Here is a 16,894-nt window from a genome sequence, read left to right on the forward strand (position 1 = left end):
TGTGCGTTGTTTGTCGTATTCGTGGGTACAAAACGTACCATTCTTTGTCTTGTAGGGGTTGGAGATCTATTTTTGTTTGGTTTGTGTGAGTTGTCTCTTGGAAAGAAATTTGGGGAAATTGCTCGTGATCGTCCCGGAGTTGAATTTTCTACGTTATTTATTCTTGACTTATTGTGGTTCACCACAATTGAGTCAATTTCAATCATTCTTTTTACTTCCTGAACTGCAAGTTCTAATGTTTGAATATTTTTTTATATCAACATTCGGTACAGTTTGGGGCTTAATCCTTGCATGAAAGCATTAAGTACGATTTTATCGTATAAAGGGCCCGATTCTTGTCCATATTGTGTTTCAATGGATACGATTACTTTGTGTAGGTATTACCTAACATTTTGTGTTTCGTCAAAACTTACCGGACCATGCTTTAATTTATGTGTTGAACTGGTTTCAACAAATCTTTCTTGGAACGCTTATAGAAATATTTCGATTTTGTTTATAGGAAGATTGTTATCTTCTCCTATTGTTTGTTGTATTTGTTTCAGGACTGTTAATGCCTGTCCCTTAAGTCTCATTAACAACATGTTTACTAACGATTTTAAGTCCGTTTGGGTTATTTCTACGAATTTGTTTAATTGAATAACAAATTCGTCTACGTCTGCATCACCGTTATATGAAGGAAGCGATTTTGAAATTTCCACTGTTTTGGCAATGAGTTTTTCTTTAATAATTGCTCGTTTTGGTCCAACGACATTTTGGTTTTTTTTTTGATGGTTTAAAATTCGGTACTGGTTTTTAATTGTTTTATACTATTTAAAATTGATATATTTTTTTTATTATTACATGTACTCTCTTTTGCTACTATTTCCAGAGGATTTAGGCCCTAAAAAAAAATTTTGCACTTGAAAATATGTAAACAAAATTACCCTTCAAAGCATGCAAAGAGAAAAAAAAATTTCTTGTGGTTAATATTTCTCAACGATTTTCCCCTCTTTTATTTTTCAATGTTGTCCTTGTGTTTTTGCTCCTTTAAACTGACCGCGCCAATTCTAATGGGGGGTTTTCTTTTAAAATTATTGAAAGGCTGAGCTTGGTTACTTAGGGCCAATTCTATTGGGGGGGTTTTCAAAACGACTAATTCTTATGTCTTCTTTGAGATTTCCCAATGGGGAATTTCCAATTCCTTCATTCAATGGGAAATTTAGTTAAGCTCTAGGTTAGTGGTGCGCGAGTGGCTTACCTGAGTGGAAGCTGAACTTCTAAGATTGGGAGCTTACATTAATAGTTCAATTGGGGAGCTGGTACTAATGGCCATGCTGAGTCGAAATCATACTATACAGTTGCAGTGTCCCTTGGGAGCGAATGGAGCCACAAGGACTAACGAGTTTGAGAAATATTAACACAAAAGAATAAAACAAAATAATAGTACATTTATTGTTGCTTACATAATAGTCGCAGAGTTCTTGGTTGTATCAATAAAATAGCAGCACAGACAAGTTTATACACTGGTAAAATGTTCCTTCAAAAGTTCATTACAACATAGAGACTGATAAAAAAAGACTGTTCAAAAACTCCTAGAAGATTCTAAAAGACTCTTCTAAACAAAACTCCTGTAAAAAACTCCAAATAAGCTCCCAAATAAAACTGACTCAAATTTGGTAAGTCCTAACTATCTATCCTCTGCGATTTTGCCGGAGGTTACGTTTAGGCGTTGTTAAAGGTGTGTCTTTTCAGTCCTTACTGGCTGCACTGTTTGCCCTACATTACTATTGGACAGGTTTTCACCAATGGGCTGCTTGGGTTTAATTAAAGTTTATGACTTTTAAGACATCACTCTGGAATTTTTCTAGCAACTAAAAATTCTACACTGCAATATTTTGCTAGCAGGGGATCGCTTAAGTTGTGACTTTTAAGATATCACTTTGGAATTTTTTCGGACGAACAAAGTTTTATATTATAACATTTTCCCAGCAGGGTGTCGCTTAATTTTAAGAAGACTTATATTTTATTTCTTTGAAAATTTGTAAAGAATAGTAAAATTTAATTGTATTAAGATAACCAGATTTAAACTTAGTATACAGAACAATGCAATTAGCTTGAGCAAGTATATTTTGCATCTCGAGTGACTATTTTTTTTGTATTGTAAATCTTACTTTCTTGTCAGTTTGGTATTTTCGAGCTCTTATTATTCGAACACAGGTGTTAGTCACCTGTCGTATAAGATTTGGTCAAGCTAATATTTATTGGATACTTTGGAGACGGGGAGTCGGATTTACTTGTTACATTTTCTGTGGGAAAGTTCTTTTGTTTACTTAACTACGTTTATTTCAGTATTTTAAATTGAACGCTTGATATTTGTTTGATTTGTAGGTTACTTGAATTTTCGGATCTACATTCTTTGGTGATGTTACTTTACTGGGGTAACTTTAATTGGGGAATTTTGATGTATATTTTTTTGAGAATCTATCCAATTACACTTTAATTTCCAATCGAAAGAGCCTGTTTTGAAGTTTCTACGACAACGCCTTCTATACAGACCTTATAAGCCCTCAGGGCATAACTTAAAACCCTTGCCCTGGGGGTTTTGGGGGAGTGTCCTCCTCAAAAATATATTTTCTATCTGGAAATCAACTACACTGAACAAAATGGCTATCTCAAAATTTTGATTGGATGTGTTTGGGGGAATAATGGGCGTGGGAAGGGGGGCTAGTTGTCGTCCAATCACTTTCGACTATTATAAAGGGCACTAGCTTTTTGAATTTCCAATCATATGAGCCTTTTTTGAAGTTTCTACGACAGCGCCTTCTATAAAAAACCTTATATGCCCCCAAGGTATAATTTAAAACCCTTGTCCTGAGGGTTGTGGGGGATGGTCCTCCTCAAAAACATGTTTTCTATCTGGAAATCAGCTAAGCTTAACAAAATGGCTATCTCAAAATTTTTATTCGATGTGTTTGTGGAAATAATGGGCGTGGGGAGGGGGCTAGTTCCCCTCCAATCACTTTCGACTATTAAAAAGGACATTAGATTTTTGAATTTCCAATCGAATGAGCCTTTTTTGAAGTTTCTACGACAATGCCTTCTATAAAAACCTTATATGCCCCCAGGGCATAACTTAAAACCCTTGCCCTGAGGGTTGTGGGGGATTGTCCTCCACAAAAATATATTTTCTATCTGAAAATCAACTCCGCGGAGCAAAATGGCTATATAAGAATATTGATTGGATTTTTGGGGTGGAAGGATGGGGGTGGGGGGGGGGGCTACGTGTCCTCAAATCGCACTTTACAATAAAATATGGCAATATCCTTTTGATCTTCAAAGTGATTGGGCCCTTTTAATGTTTCTACGACAGCTCTTTCTATAAAAACCTTATATACTTCCCGCGATTCGCTTAAAACTCGTGCTCTGAAGGTTCTGGGGGAGTGACCTTCTCAAAAACGTTTTTCCACTGTTGAAATCAGCTACGGTGAAACAAATGGCTGTCTCAAAATTTTTATTCGATGTGTTTGGGGAAATGATGGGCGTAGGGGGGGGCTAGTTGCACTCCAACAACTTTGGACTATTAAAAAGGGCACTAGCTTTTTGAATTTCCAATCGAATGAGCCTATTTTGAAGTTTCTACGACAACGCCTTCTATAAAAACCATATGTGCCCCCAGGGCATAACTTAACACCCTTGCCCTGCGGGTTGTGGGGGAATGTCCTCCTCAAAAATATATTTTCCATGTGGAAACCAACTACGCTGAACAAAATGGCAATCTCAAAATTTTGATTGGATGTGTTTGGGGGAATGATGGGCGTGGGGGAGGGGGCTGGTTGCCCTCCAATCACTTTCGACTATTAAAAAGGGCACTAACCCATTAAATTCCAATAGAATGAGCCTATTTTGAAGTTTCTATGAAAACGCCTTCAATAAAAATCTTATATGCCCCAAGGGCATAACTTAAAACCCTTGCCCTGAAGATTGTGGGAGAGTTTCCTCCTAAAAGATATTTTCTATCTGGAAATCAACTACGCAGGACAAAGTGGCTGTCTCAAATTTTTGTGGGGATGGGGGAAGGGGAATATTGGGCGTGGGGGGGGCTAGGTGCCCTCCGATCACTTTCGACTATCAAAAAGGGAACTAGCTTTTTGAATTTCCAATCTAATGAGCCTTTATTGAAGTTTCTACGACAATGCCTTCCAAAAAAACATTATATGCCCCCAGGACATAACTTAAAACCCTTGCCCTGAGGGTTGTGGGGGAGTTCCCTCCTCAAAAACAAATTTTCTGTCTAGAAATCAACTCAGCTGAACAAAAGGGCTATCTCAAAATTTCCATTGGATGTTTTGGGAATAGTGGGCGTGGTGGGGCGAGCTAGTTGCCCTCCAAACACTTTCGACCATTAAAAAGGTCACTAGCTTTTTGAATTTCAAATCTAATGAGCCTTTATTGAAGTTTCTACGACAACGCCTTCTACAAAAACCTTATATGCCCCCAGGGTATAACTTACAACCCTTGCCCTGAGGGTTGTGGGGGAGTGTCCTCCTCAAAAATATATTTTCTATCTGGAAATCAACTACGCTGAACAAAATTGGCTATTTCAAAATTTTGATTGGATATGTTTGGAGAAATGATGGGTGTGGGGGGGGGGCTAGTTACGCTCCAATCACTTTCGACTATTAAAAAGGACACTAGCCCTTTAATTTCAAATCAATTGAGCTTGTTTTGAAGTTTCTACGACAACGCCTTCTATAAAAACCTTATATGCCCCCAGGGCATAACTTAAAACCCTTGCCCTGAGGGTTGTGGAGGAGTGTCCTCCGCAAAAATGTATTTTTTATCGGGAAATCAACTATGCTGAACAAAATGGCTGTCTCAAAATTTTGATTAGATGTGTTTGGGGGAATGGTGGGCTTTGGGGGGGGCTAGTTACCCTCCGATCATTTTCGACTATTAAAAAGGGCACTAGAACTCTCAATTTCCAATCGAATCATCCCCCTTTGAAGGTTCTACGACAAACCCTTCCATATGAAGTGCCTCTGGGAAAAAAATATTAATAAATAATAATAAAACATTGGAGCCGTATGGTTTTTACTATAGGCAACGCTGCAGCGTTGCCTCTGATATGTCAAGACCAACTAGGGGAAATTATTCCATAAATAATTTTAGTCAAAGAAAAAACGCTCCCATAAAATGCTGGACTTGTGGGGGTCCACATAGATAATCAGAATATGAAGAACCTTCAATGCGTGTCCGCTGTAGTGAAACAGGACACAAAGCAAAATATTGTTTAGCTCTAGCGCCTATTAGACAACCCCAAGAAAATTTTTAGGGTAATTTTGCATAATGTACTGAGGCTACCAGGGAATGGTTAGGGAACCAGTGGAAGACAAAGGCCCGAATTCTGTAGTGTCTAGATATATGTTAACGTTTAGGAGAAGACCTAGCGTGACTAGGAGTCACCGACAATTCATGAAAGGGAGTCAAGTATTTCAAAGAGAACTTGATAGGATACCTCTCAAGAATACAAAAATAGTTTACTTTCACCTCCGAAAGATGCAAAACAGGGTTGTGTCCGACTGTTAAGAAAGCAAAAAGGTTTGCATCCATAGGGATACTAAAAAGGATTGCATAACAGCGCGCAAAGGTTGCATTTGCATTTGCTTACAGAGTATTCATGATCATGAACTTGAATTGGAGTCTTCTAGGCTAAAAATTGAAATAAAGAAGGCAAGCATATTCCTAAAAGGACTTCTAAAAAAATGAATAGTAGGATATCGACAATTTACCAAAATTTAACATTTCAGGTAGAGCTCAGAACCAGAAATGTCGAATTTGGGAAAGAAAGAAATTCCCTTTTCTTAGGATAGGTTAGGAGATCACCGTTTGGTTCCCAGGAATGGGGTATTGTATGCACTGGATGATTCTGACAAGAAAAAAAGACGTCAATTTAAGATTATTTAAGATTATTTTATGAAACAAAACTATTTAATGGAGTCATCCGTTTCCTGCATTCAAGTCCTTTTTTGGGGGGCTCAGATGGGATATGTCAAAACCTTAAATAAATTAAGACAATGTGGTGTCTTTGGAAATATGTTCCGCTAGGTTAAAGATGTAGTATGGAAGTATGACTTCTGTTAGAGGAGGTAAAGTTAGTGGTACTTACCCTATTTTTGGAGAAAGCACTTTCACTCTTAACCTCTTTGATATTTGGTCAATTGATATCAGAAAAAACCATAACTCAGGCCAAGTTGTGACAAATATTCATTGTTAAAATTACAGTAATAGCACCATCTAAGGAGCATTGATAGGAATAAATGGTATTGCCCATAGGATTTAGAATATTGTTGAAAATACAGGGCACTGCCGATAGGATTTAGAATATCCGTGAAACACAGGATATGGATTATAAAAATTACTTAAAATTACTATTTATACCGTAGCCACACGCCAGCTTAAACCGGTAGTAGTTTGTGATTTTTTCTGTCTCCGACAAAATAGATAAATTCAGAATGTTCCTAAAGTTCAAATTTTCATCAGTCGAATGTTTTTACTAAGAGAACTGACGCAATATTTTTTCCTCGGAGGAATTTTTTTTTATTTGCCATTGGTTTTCAATCTCCCACTGCTACTGGATTTTTTGGCACCTTCAAATACTCTTTAAAAGATTACCTTATAATTTGTAAAAATGTCTCTAATATCCTCACCAATGTACACTTATGACTGTCAGTAAAGGACAAGAGTTATGACTGAGCTGTCATTTACTTGGGGACGCCACGCTTGAATTATAAAAATAAAAATAAAACCTGAAACTTCTGAAGGATAGTTTGAAAAGCTTATATTAAGACGAAGTTGTACTCAAGTATTTCTTAATAACTTTTACCGGATTCAGGATAAAAGACTAAAACGTTCCACTACATTTCGGAAAACGAAATTGAATATTTATTTTCTATTTACTTTCAGAATAAGGTTAATTCATCCATTGGCCTGGATGAAGTGAGGCAAATACAAGTTTCCTTGCAAGAAGAAAAAAAGAAAAGATCTAGAACATATTGGACATTAAATTTTAATGTTTTTACGCTCTTTATATATATAATAAGACTTCATTAGGAATAATAGGACTCAGTAGGAATGATGTTCAAAAAATTACGAAAATTGTTAATTAATTATCGCGACCAAAAGTCTCATGTGTTCCATTGACAAGTAGTGCAAGGAGAAATTTAGTTACAATAGATCTTAGTGAATTTGTGTTTCTCTTCTCTCATTGCTTTAACAAAAAAAATAATACAATGATTTTAAGTGGAGGAGATTGTAAGGAGGCCTTTTTTTGTGCAGCTTTGGTGACTCAATTTCAGTAAAACATGAAATCCCCTTTCTCTAATAGATCTGAAATAAAACAATAATTTCAAATTGGCATCAATTTGAAAATAACGTTGCTTTGCGTAACTAGTCATAAATCTTATAGTGACATTTCTTTGTTCAAGTATCGGACGACTTTTGAACCTGTGATAATTATTGGAAGACCCAATTTAGACCAGTTTTTTTATAAAACAAAGAGGAATGCAAGGCTTCAGAATACAGGGAAAAAACTACTTTTTAACAAAAAGATTGGTGATTGTCTAAAAGAAAATGGGAAAGGTCACTTAGCAAATCAACTGCCAAGTTAAATAAAATAAACGAATCTGAAAAAAAATTAAGTAATTTTGCCATGGAAACAAAGAATACGAGTAAGTAAAGTTATTTATTAAGTAGATTAAAAAGCTGCCACTAGCCTGTATAAATTTCCTTTGAGAACGATACTTAAATCGAGTAATAAGCTTCAGAGATTTCTGTCACTTAGGCTAGATCCAGGTATTATACTAAATTAAACCATTACTTATATTTGAGACCCTTAAACTGAAATTAAAGTCAGGGCAAAAATTCCTTTTTGAGGGTCGTTAATAGACTTATAAAGGGTTTATTTATTAAAGGATGGGTAATCTAATTTAAACAGCTTATAAACAGAAAATGCTAAATTAATGCTAAATTAAAACCAGAAAAATTTTAAAATAATAATGCTAAATTCATTTAATAATAACATTTGAGACATTTAAACTGAAATTAGAGTCAGGGCGAAAATTCCCGTTTGAGGGTTGTCAAAAGACTTATAAAGGGTTTATTAATTAAAGAATTGGTAATCTAATTAAAACAGATTAAAAGCAGAAAAATACACGAACGAATAGCTTAGGACTCTATTATATTCATATATAATATCATATTAGTATATATATTATTATATATACATCATTTATCATATTTGGTGTTTGGGTTTATATTTGGGTTAGTGTATCGTAATTAGCCAATGCTTCGGTCAATTAGACAAAGAATAGCATTTTAAAGATTAAAACAACACTTACTAATTTTTTTCCATAAGCTTAAAATTGCGAACAACCGAAGGTATAAGGAATAGAAAACTAAAACCTAACTAAGGAGTCCATGTTAGGAAGTTTAGTGCCTCCCGTTTCCTACCTCGTGTCCCTTGGAATTTAGTCTTTTATTTAGAAAAAACCACATATAGAAAACTAGACTTACCAGGAAAATAACATTATTTACCTCCTTCTGCATTCTCAAACGCCTTACGCGAGAGCACTTCAGTCCACTTTATAAGCACTTTTTTATTTGTAAACCCGGGTAGATTATTTATATAAGGACGAATTCGATGTTATACAGATAGATTAGGGAAGAATGGGGAATTATACTGTCAAACAAAGAATTTCAATTTCTGTCTTTCCACATGGATTCAAATAATAACCTTCCCTGGTAAATTTTAAGTTTATCAAAGGTTCAAAGAGCACTATGATTTGTTACAATATGTAAAAGTAAGATCTTTTTCCAGGTTACACAAATAAATTGATAACGAATTAAATACAGTTATGCGTAGTTTCTGAGAAACAATAATTTAAAGTGAAGGATCTTTATTACATCAGTACTAAGGCCTTGTTGTACTATTGTAATTAAAAGTACCCCAGTACACAGGCCTTGTTGAACTATAGCAATTAGAATAACGCTTTAACTTAGAAGTGTTGATAGCATAGATCTAAATTAATCTCGTTTTCCGGTAAATGACAAGGGCTGAACAACGGACACAAGCAATATATGATTAGCGAACTCAAAAGAGATATTGGAATAGTTCAGAACAATAAGAAATTCTTCCTTACAACATTTTCTTCCTTTTATTCTATGAAATAATAAATATTAGGTGTCACCGGATTTTAAGTACCCATTCTTAACAAAACGCCTGGTTTTTGGCAAGCTACCAAATTTGAATTCGAAATTAGATGGCAATTGCACATAGCAGAACATATATTTTCTCAAAATTTCAAAGTATTTCGGGACCACATGTCGAAAATGCTTCTTCAAGACACAAAAATGGCAAAAATTTTATCTATCTATTCAGACAAACATAAAGAAAGAAAAACTGTAAGTTTAGAAAGGGTCCTAATATGATGACGTTGCTCTTTAAGGACACTTGTAATAAAGTTTAAAGTATTAGTAGCAAACAGTAGTAAAGCACTTTTTACATTCACAACATGTTACACGTTTACAGGTCTGTTCGAAGGACCTTGATGCATTTTCTTTTTGGTTTTCGACAGCCAATGCCCTTTCATTCCATCCAACCTTACTTCTTTTGAGACGGAAACATTGAGACTGAAACATTTTCTTTTTGGTTTCCGACAGAGCTTACTTCTTTTGAGACTGAATGGTTTAAATCCACTTTGAAAAAGGCAGACGACCTGTATTTCCAGGACTATTGCGCATCCTAACTATGCCGTTGTTCATAAGTGAAACTGTGATAAATGCTTGAAATTCTAGAAGGCCAGATTTAGTTCCAGGTAAAAGTTTGCGATGAATAATCCAGGAATTGACAATAATACCGTCAATAAAATTATAAAATAGTCGCATATTCCACCTCTTGTTCTTAAAATCATTCTTATAGTGTGATGAGAGCGTCCCTAGGAGATCAACACTTCCCATACATTTATTGCATTCTTGACAGAAATTGGTCTTTCTACGCCTACTTTCTGACTCTCAGAGCTGCTCCATTTCTCTAAACATCAATAGAATGATATGCAGTGTATGAGGAACTTAGGGCGACAAGGTTGTTTTTTTCCACAACAAAAGAATGCCTTCCGCTGACGTTGCGTATGAGGCAGATCCTTGGTCTTTATGTTTCAATTCCTTCTCTCCAACCAGTTTGTCCGCAGAGTCACAAAGTCTGTCCGCAAGCGTTGTACCGACGCTGTAAATATTTTATTTCACTAATGCTTCTACGAGAGGGATTGAAGTGAAGAAGTTTTCAAGATACACCTTCGCATTCTTCTTTTCAAGACCAACACGACAGGTGAATAGCAACAATTCACCCGAGCTATGTTCAGAGGTCTGAGTGCAACCGCTTCTGTCCCTGGTAAATTTTGAAGTCATAAACTTACCTTTACACAACATAACTTACAAAAATATTAAACCCCAATTTTTTAATTTTTTAAACCATATTTTTTTTCAAGCTACTCCTTCTTTTGAAAGGTACCACCATTTATCAACAAAATTATAATCTTCATCTGATAATGTAGATTTCTATGGATAGAGAAGAAGCTCGAAGAAAGGCTTTATCTTATAATACCTGTCTCCGCTGTTTTGTTTCTGGCTTATGAAATGCAGGCATTCTCGGATCTTTTTGAAATTATTTAGAAAAAAAAACTTTTTCTACAAAATAATTTTTTCAAAGAAAAGTAAAGAACTCCATTAAACCAAAAATGAGCAAAAATGAAATCAAATAGTCTGCCAAGCATGAAACTACCACAAATCAGCATCGATAAATAAATAAAACCCAAAACGAACAGAAATTACAATTAATAACCGATTCAAGCTCAAAACGAGCAGAAATTAACATGAGTTGGGCTCCAAATCCCTATGCCGTCCCAAGCCCAGAACATAATTTGCACTTTACTGAAAAAATATAAATATTTTTACTTTCATGACTTTAATAAATCAAATAATATTAACATTTTGATTACTAAATATCAGTATATAAATATTAAACTGACAATTCACATTTATTTGTATTTTTTTTCAGTAAAGTGCAAATTATGGTCTGTTCTTGGGAAGGCATAGGGTTTTAAACCCATATCATGTTAATCAGATGGTGGGCGTGGAAGGGGTGTTAGTTACCTTCCAATCACTTTTGACTATTAAAAAGGGCACTACCCATTTCAATTTCCAATCGAATGAGCCCTTTTTGAAGTTTTTACGACAACGCGCTCTATAAGAACCTCATTTGCCCCCAGGGCATAACTTACAACCCTTGCCCTGAGGGCTGTGGAGGAGTGTCCTCCTCAAAATCATAATTTCCATCTGGAAATCCACAAAACTGAACAAAATGGCTATCTAAAAATTTTTATTGGATGTGTTTAAGGAGGAAAAGGTGGGCGAGAGAGGGAGGGGGGTAGGCTAGTTGCCCTTGTTCTAGTTAGAAACAAGCTGCTAATATATCAGCCAAGCCAAAAGGTAGCTGTGACACGGCTAGAAGCGACCATTTTACGCCATCAGTAAGCAGATAGTTTTGTCAGGAAAACTAAAGTGCTTTCCATAGCGAGTCTATAGAAAGTAAGAGTGGACAACCCTCATCACTTGTAAGATCTACATCTGACTCTTCATAATTGATACCAGTTTCCTCATCAAATATGATTTTGATGGATTTTTCGTCAGTCAACTTACTTTGCATCTGAGTAAGAAAATTTACTTTACTATCATCATTTTTTCTTTATTTTTTTACGGTAGACAAAAAACGGGCACAATTCTATAACATGGACATAATGAACAGGATCATCATCTACCTAAATCAGAGTAATAATATCCACTTTCAAAGTTAGGTACCTCTCCAAATGTATTAATATTAGCAGAGCACTGTCCTCGGGCATACACAGGGGTGATTCTGCATTAGGAGCGAATTTGGCCAGTGTCTTTATGTTTTAGAAAAAAAGATGATTGCCAGAAAACCTAAACTAAATTCCTTTAAAACATAAAAAAACAGCCAGCGTACAGGCAATAGGCCAGATAATTCTGAAGAAAAATTCCAGCAGCTCAAAACTTCTAGGTAAGATCCAACAAAATTTAAAATTTGAGTTTACCTTTTAGGTACAAGCACAGGTACAAGTAATGTTCCTGATATTGAATGTGATCCATCGCAGGTTTTTGAAAACTTCCGGCACATGCCTTGTACAGTACGATAAAAACGTCTTTTGAGAAGAGATAGCACTAAAGTCCTGGTAAAAAACCGTTAATCTTCAGCTGGAGGTGAGCTACGGAAAAGTGTCCTCAAAAAGCCCCAGTGCCTGCCAGAGGGTTATTTCGGACCATGTTGTGAAGTTCGAGAAAGCAACAGCCATTTCCAATGACAGAGGTTTCACTCAATGGGCTCTTGAAGCATTAGAAATAAAAAAAACATATTTTTGCAGGTTTATCAATTAATAGAAATACTGGGAATAAAAATATTGATCCTATTTGATTTATTTAAAAAAAAAATGAACCAATATTAAAAATAAAGTATTGCAAGATGTCCCAGAGGTTTGTTCAAATAACAAATCTAAGCGAATAGCAGCATCAAAAGCTTTGCATAAACCTATGTTGCTTTAACTTATTCCTAGTTCGTTTGCTATTATAAAATGTTTAATCCAGTTACTTTTGTGAGGTGGTTTCACGAAAGAATTTTAAAATTAGAAATGTTAAGTAATTGTATATTATTTGTTTTAGGTTAACCTACTTTAGTTTTTTTTACGCTGAAGACGCCTTGTTAGGTACGGGTAAAATATTCATTTTTGTTTTTTTTTCTTCGTTTGATTTACTGGCCATAGAACACATTGTCGTCTTTATATTTATTATTTGAAAAAAACTAAGTTTTCTAAAGAGTTAAAGAGGCTGAGTTACAAGGTCGAACTTTAAAACGTACAGGGATTAGGAGCCACAGTTGGGGGAGCTGCCGCCCCCCCAAACCCCCCGCTTTCGCAGCCTTTAAATAAAAAAAAAAGTTTTTTAAACTGAAAGTAAGGAGCGACATTAAATCTTAAAACGAACAGAAATTATTCCGTATATGAAAGGGACTCTGCCTTCCTCAACACCTCGCTCTTTACGCTAAAGTTTGACTTTCTCACAACTCTTTTTTTTAAACAATAAAAACTTTAGCGTAAAGAGCGAGGCGTTGAGGAGGGGACAGCCTGTTTCATATACGGAATCTTTCTCGACAGGGTGTTTTAAGGGTCGACCTTGTAACTCAGCCTCTTTAACTCTTTAGAAAACGTAATTTTTTTCAAATAATTTAAAAAAGAAACTGAGTTTCTTTTTTAAGAAACTCAGTGTCTAAATAAGTTTGAGAACCACTGCCTTAGGGTATGCCTAGCAAAGAAACTAACAGCAGTAAGTTACAATCAGATCCCCTCTTAGACTGTTCACCAAACCAACAACAAGAGACAACATTTCCATTTTTTTGCGAGGAGGGGACATTTAATACTTTTTCCATAAAAGCCTTTATACACAATGAACTTGTCGGCAGAAGTTCAGAACATATAAATCATGGCAAAAATAACAGGAAAAGCAAAAAAGTCTTTCAATTTTTCAAAATTTCAATTATATTGGTCAAAAGCTGTGGGATAACGTAATTTTAATAATTTTCAGGCACCCTCTCTCTCAAATACGCCTTGTGGTCTATTTAGGCAAGCAATGAATTCTGAAAATGTTAAACTAATTCAGAAAGTGAAATTTTGCATGGTAGATGAAGTGTTGTATGGCACAATACTATAAACAAAGTGGTCCACCTGCGGCTGAAATTTATCTAAGGGTTCTTTTTTTCTTCTTTTAATCAACACCGGAGTAAAATGAACCACATAGAGAACCATGAACCACAAATTTGTTATCGTCAATTGATCCATAGTTCCCATTTATTTAGCCTTGATTATTTTCATTATTTATTTCTGTGGAACTAAACGGAAAATTTGACAACTAATTATATCTTGCTTTCTTGCATAAGTTTTTGGTTGCTTAAAAATCCTAATTATTATGCATTTCAGTGTTGGACAATGTAAACATCTGTTTCCTTCGAGATTATCAATTTAAGAGGATTTTTTTCGGAAAATTGTATTTTATCCACATTGGTCATTGGATAAAATACAAGCTTAACGAAAAAAAAAACACGGAAAACTATATAAATGTCCGAAGTGCTAATTCAAATGTGAGAATTAGCCAAAGTGGAACAGCTTTAATTCTTCATCAGGTTTTATTTTTTTTAATAAAAATCACTTTTGTTCCAAAGGTTTTGTTGTAGTCTATAAACTGAGAGGCTTTTTCTAGAATAGGATGTTAAACGCTAAGGCAGAGCCGAATTAAATGAAAATACCATTCTACGCAAATTACGTTTAAATTGCATCTCACCTGTGTACACTCTTTGAGCGCGTTCAAATAGTCTAGCCATGGCAAGCATTTCTTGCATAAATAACATTAGTAACACTCAAGCACATTAGTATTACTAAAGAAACTAAATTTGCTAAGGAAACATAAAAAAAAATAAAAAAAAAATTAAAAAAATTAATAGGACACATAAAAAAATTAAATAAAACTAATATATGTACTAATTGGTTGTGAGAATAATAACCACAAATCACTGAGGATACAACAATCTTCTAAAACTCCGGCAAGCACTGTTTAATGCCAGTAAAAGTTTTAAAAATCACAAAAGTTTTTCCACACACATAACATATGAAAGGTTTCTCACCTGCACGCAGTCTTTGATATGTATTCAAACTGCAAACTTGCGAAAAACACTTCTCGCATAAATAACATGTATCTGTCTACTCACTCATATGCCTTCTTTGGTGCTTGGTCAAATTTCCTGCTTCAGAAAAGGTTTGGTCACATACAACACATTTATACAGTTTCTTACCCGTATGCGTTTTTCTATTGGTGCTCAAATGTGATGCTTGGGAAAAAGTTTGGTCACAAACACCACACTTGAACGGTTTCTCACCCGTATGCGTTCTTGTATGGGTGTTTAAATTTTGTGCTACAGAAAAGGTTTTATCACAAATGTCACATTTAAACGGTTTCTCAACCGCATGCATTCTTTCTTGGGTACTCAAGCGTGGTGATTGGGAAAAAGTTTTATCACAAATATCACACGTAAACAGTTTACCACCAGTGTCCATTCTTTGATGTGTGTTCAAACATCCTAAATGAAAAAAGGTTTGGTCAAATACATCACACCTATATAGTTTCTTACCCGTATGCATTCTTTTATGGGTGTTCAAATGTGGTGCTCGAGAAAAGGTTTTATCACAAACATTACAATTAAACGGTTTCTCACCCGTATGCATTCTTTGATGGGTGTTCAAATTTGATGCTCGAGAAAAGATTTTATCACAAACATCACACCTAAATGGTTTTTCACCCGTATGCACTCTTTCATGGGTTTTCAAATGTGCTGCTTGAGAAAAAGCTTGGTCACGAACGTCACACTTAAACGGCTTCTCACCCGTGTGTACTCTTTTATGGGTGTTCAAAATTGATGCTCGAGGAAAGGTTTTATCACAAACATAACACTTAAACGGTTTCTCACCCGTATGCATTCTTTGGTGGGTGTTCAAACATGCTAAATGAGAAAAGGTTTGGTTACAAACATCACACTTGAACGGTTTCTCACCCGTATGCACTCTTTTATGGGTGTTCAAATTTGATGCTCGAGAAAAGGTTTTATCACAAACATCAGAGTTAAACGGTTTCTCACCCGTATGCTTTCTTTGATGGGTGTTCAAACATGCTAAATGAGAAAATGTTTGGTCATAAACATGACACTTAAACGGCTTCTCACCCGTGTGTACTCTTCGGTGTAGGTTCAAATCGCCCATTTGAGAGAAGGTCTTGTCACATACCTCACACTTATATGTCTTTTTCTTTTTATGAATTGTTTGATATCTTTTCAATTTTTCTCACTTTTCACTTTGGAGGTGACTTTTCAAACTTGTTTTCTGATGTTCTAACAAGTTTCCTTCAGATTGCGAAGCACACGAAATTGAGAAACTGCTTGTGGATGAATTCTTGGAAACAACTAGTGACGTATTTCCCTGTAAGTGAAGTCCAGACACGTGAAGTGAAAAGTGACCTAGAAGTTTAAAAGTCTACAGAGTTAACGAAATAACACAAAAAATCAAAACTCTCAAAACTAAAACCAATACATATTTTTCAAGATGTTTTGAAAGTCTACAGATTTAAAAACAGAAAAAAAAACAGTATATCTTAAAAAAAAACAAATACATATCTTTCAAATGTTTTGAAAGTTTACAGAGTTAAAAAAAAGAGAAAAAAACAGTAAATCTTTCAATAGGTTACAAATAATTGTAACCTAAATAATTTTATTGTAATTGTAACAACAAATGACTCTATTTTCAATCCCTCTTCTCTCCCTTATTGTGATACTTATTAGCTTTTAAAATTAGTTATTTTAAAATCTTATAAAATTTATTATATAAGTTAAAAAACAGTAGGCTATATCTTTCAATAGATTTCAATAGGACAGCTAATTCTATTTTCAATCCCTCTTCTCTCCCTTATTGTGATACTTATATTAGCTTTTAAAATTAGTTATTCTTATGCAACAGAAGAGCGAAAATGAAACCTTAAAAGATCAAAAAGTATACCTTGGTGTAAATCATATCATAATTGAACAAGAAGAAATATTACAACAAATATCAGGAATTATTGTAAGAAAAAAAGAGAGCTAGAAGAATGAAAATCCTATTTTGAAGTTAGAATTTTTTGGGTAGCCACAAAGCTTTGGATAAAAAAAAAAAAAAAAAAAAAAAAAAAAAAAAAAAAAAAAAAAAACGACACGGAAGTC

Source organism: Artemia sp. Qi Xiang Cuo, chromosome 10, assembly GCF_049724085.1.
Source record: "Artemia sp. Qi Xiang Cuo chromosome 10, ASM4972408v1, whole genome shotgun sequence".
Taxonomy (NCBI): Eukaryota; Metazoa; Arthropoda; class Branchiopoda; order Anostraca; family Artemiidae; genus Artemia; species Artemia sp. Qi Xiang Cuo.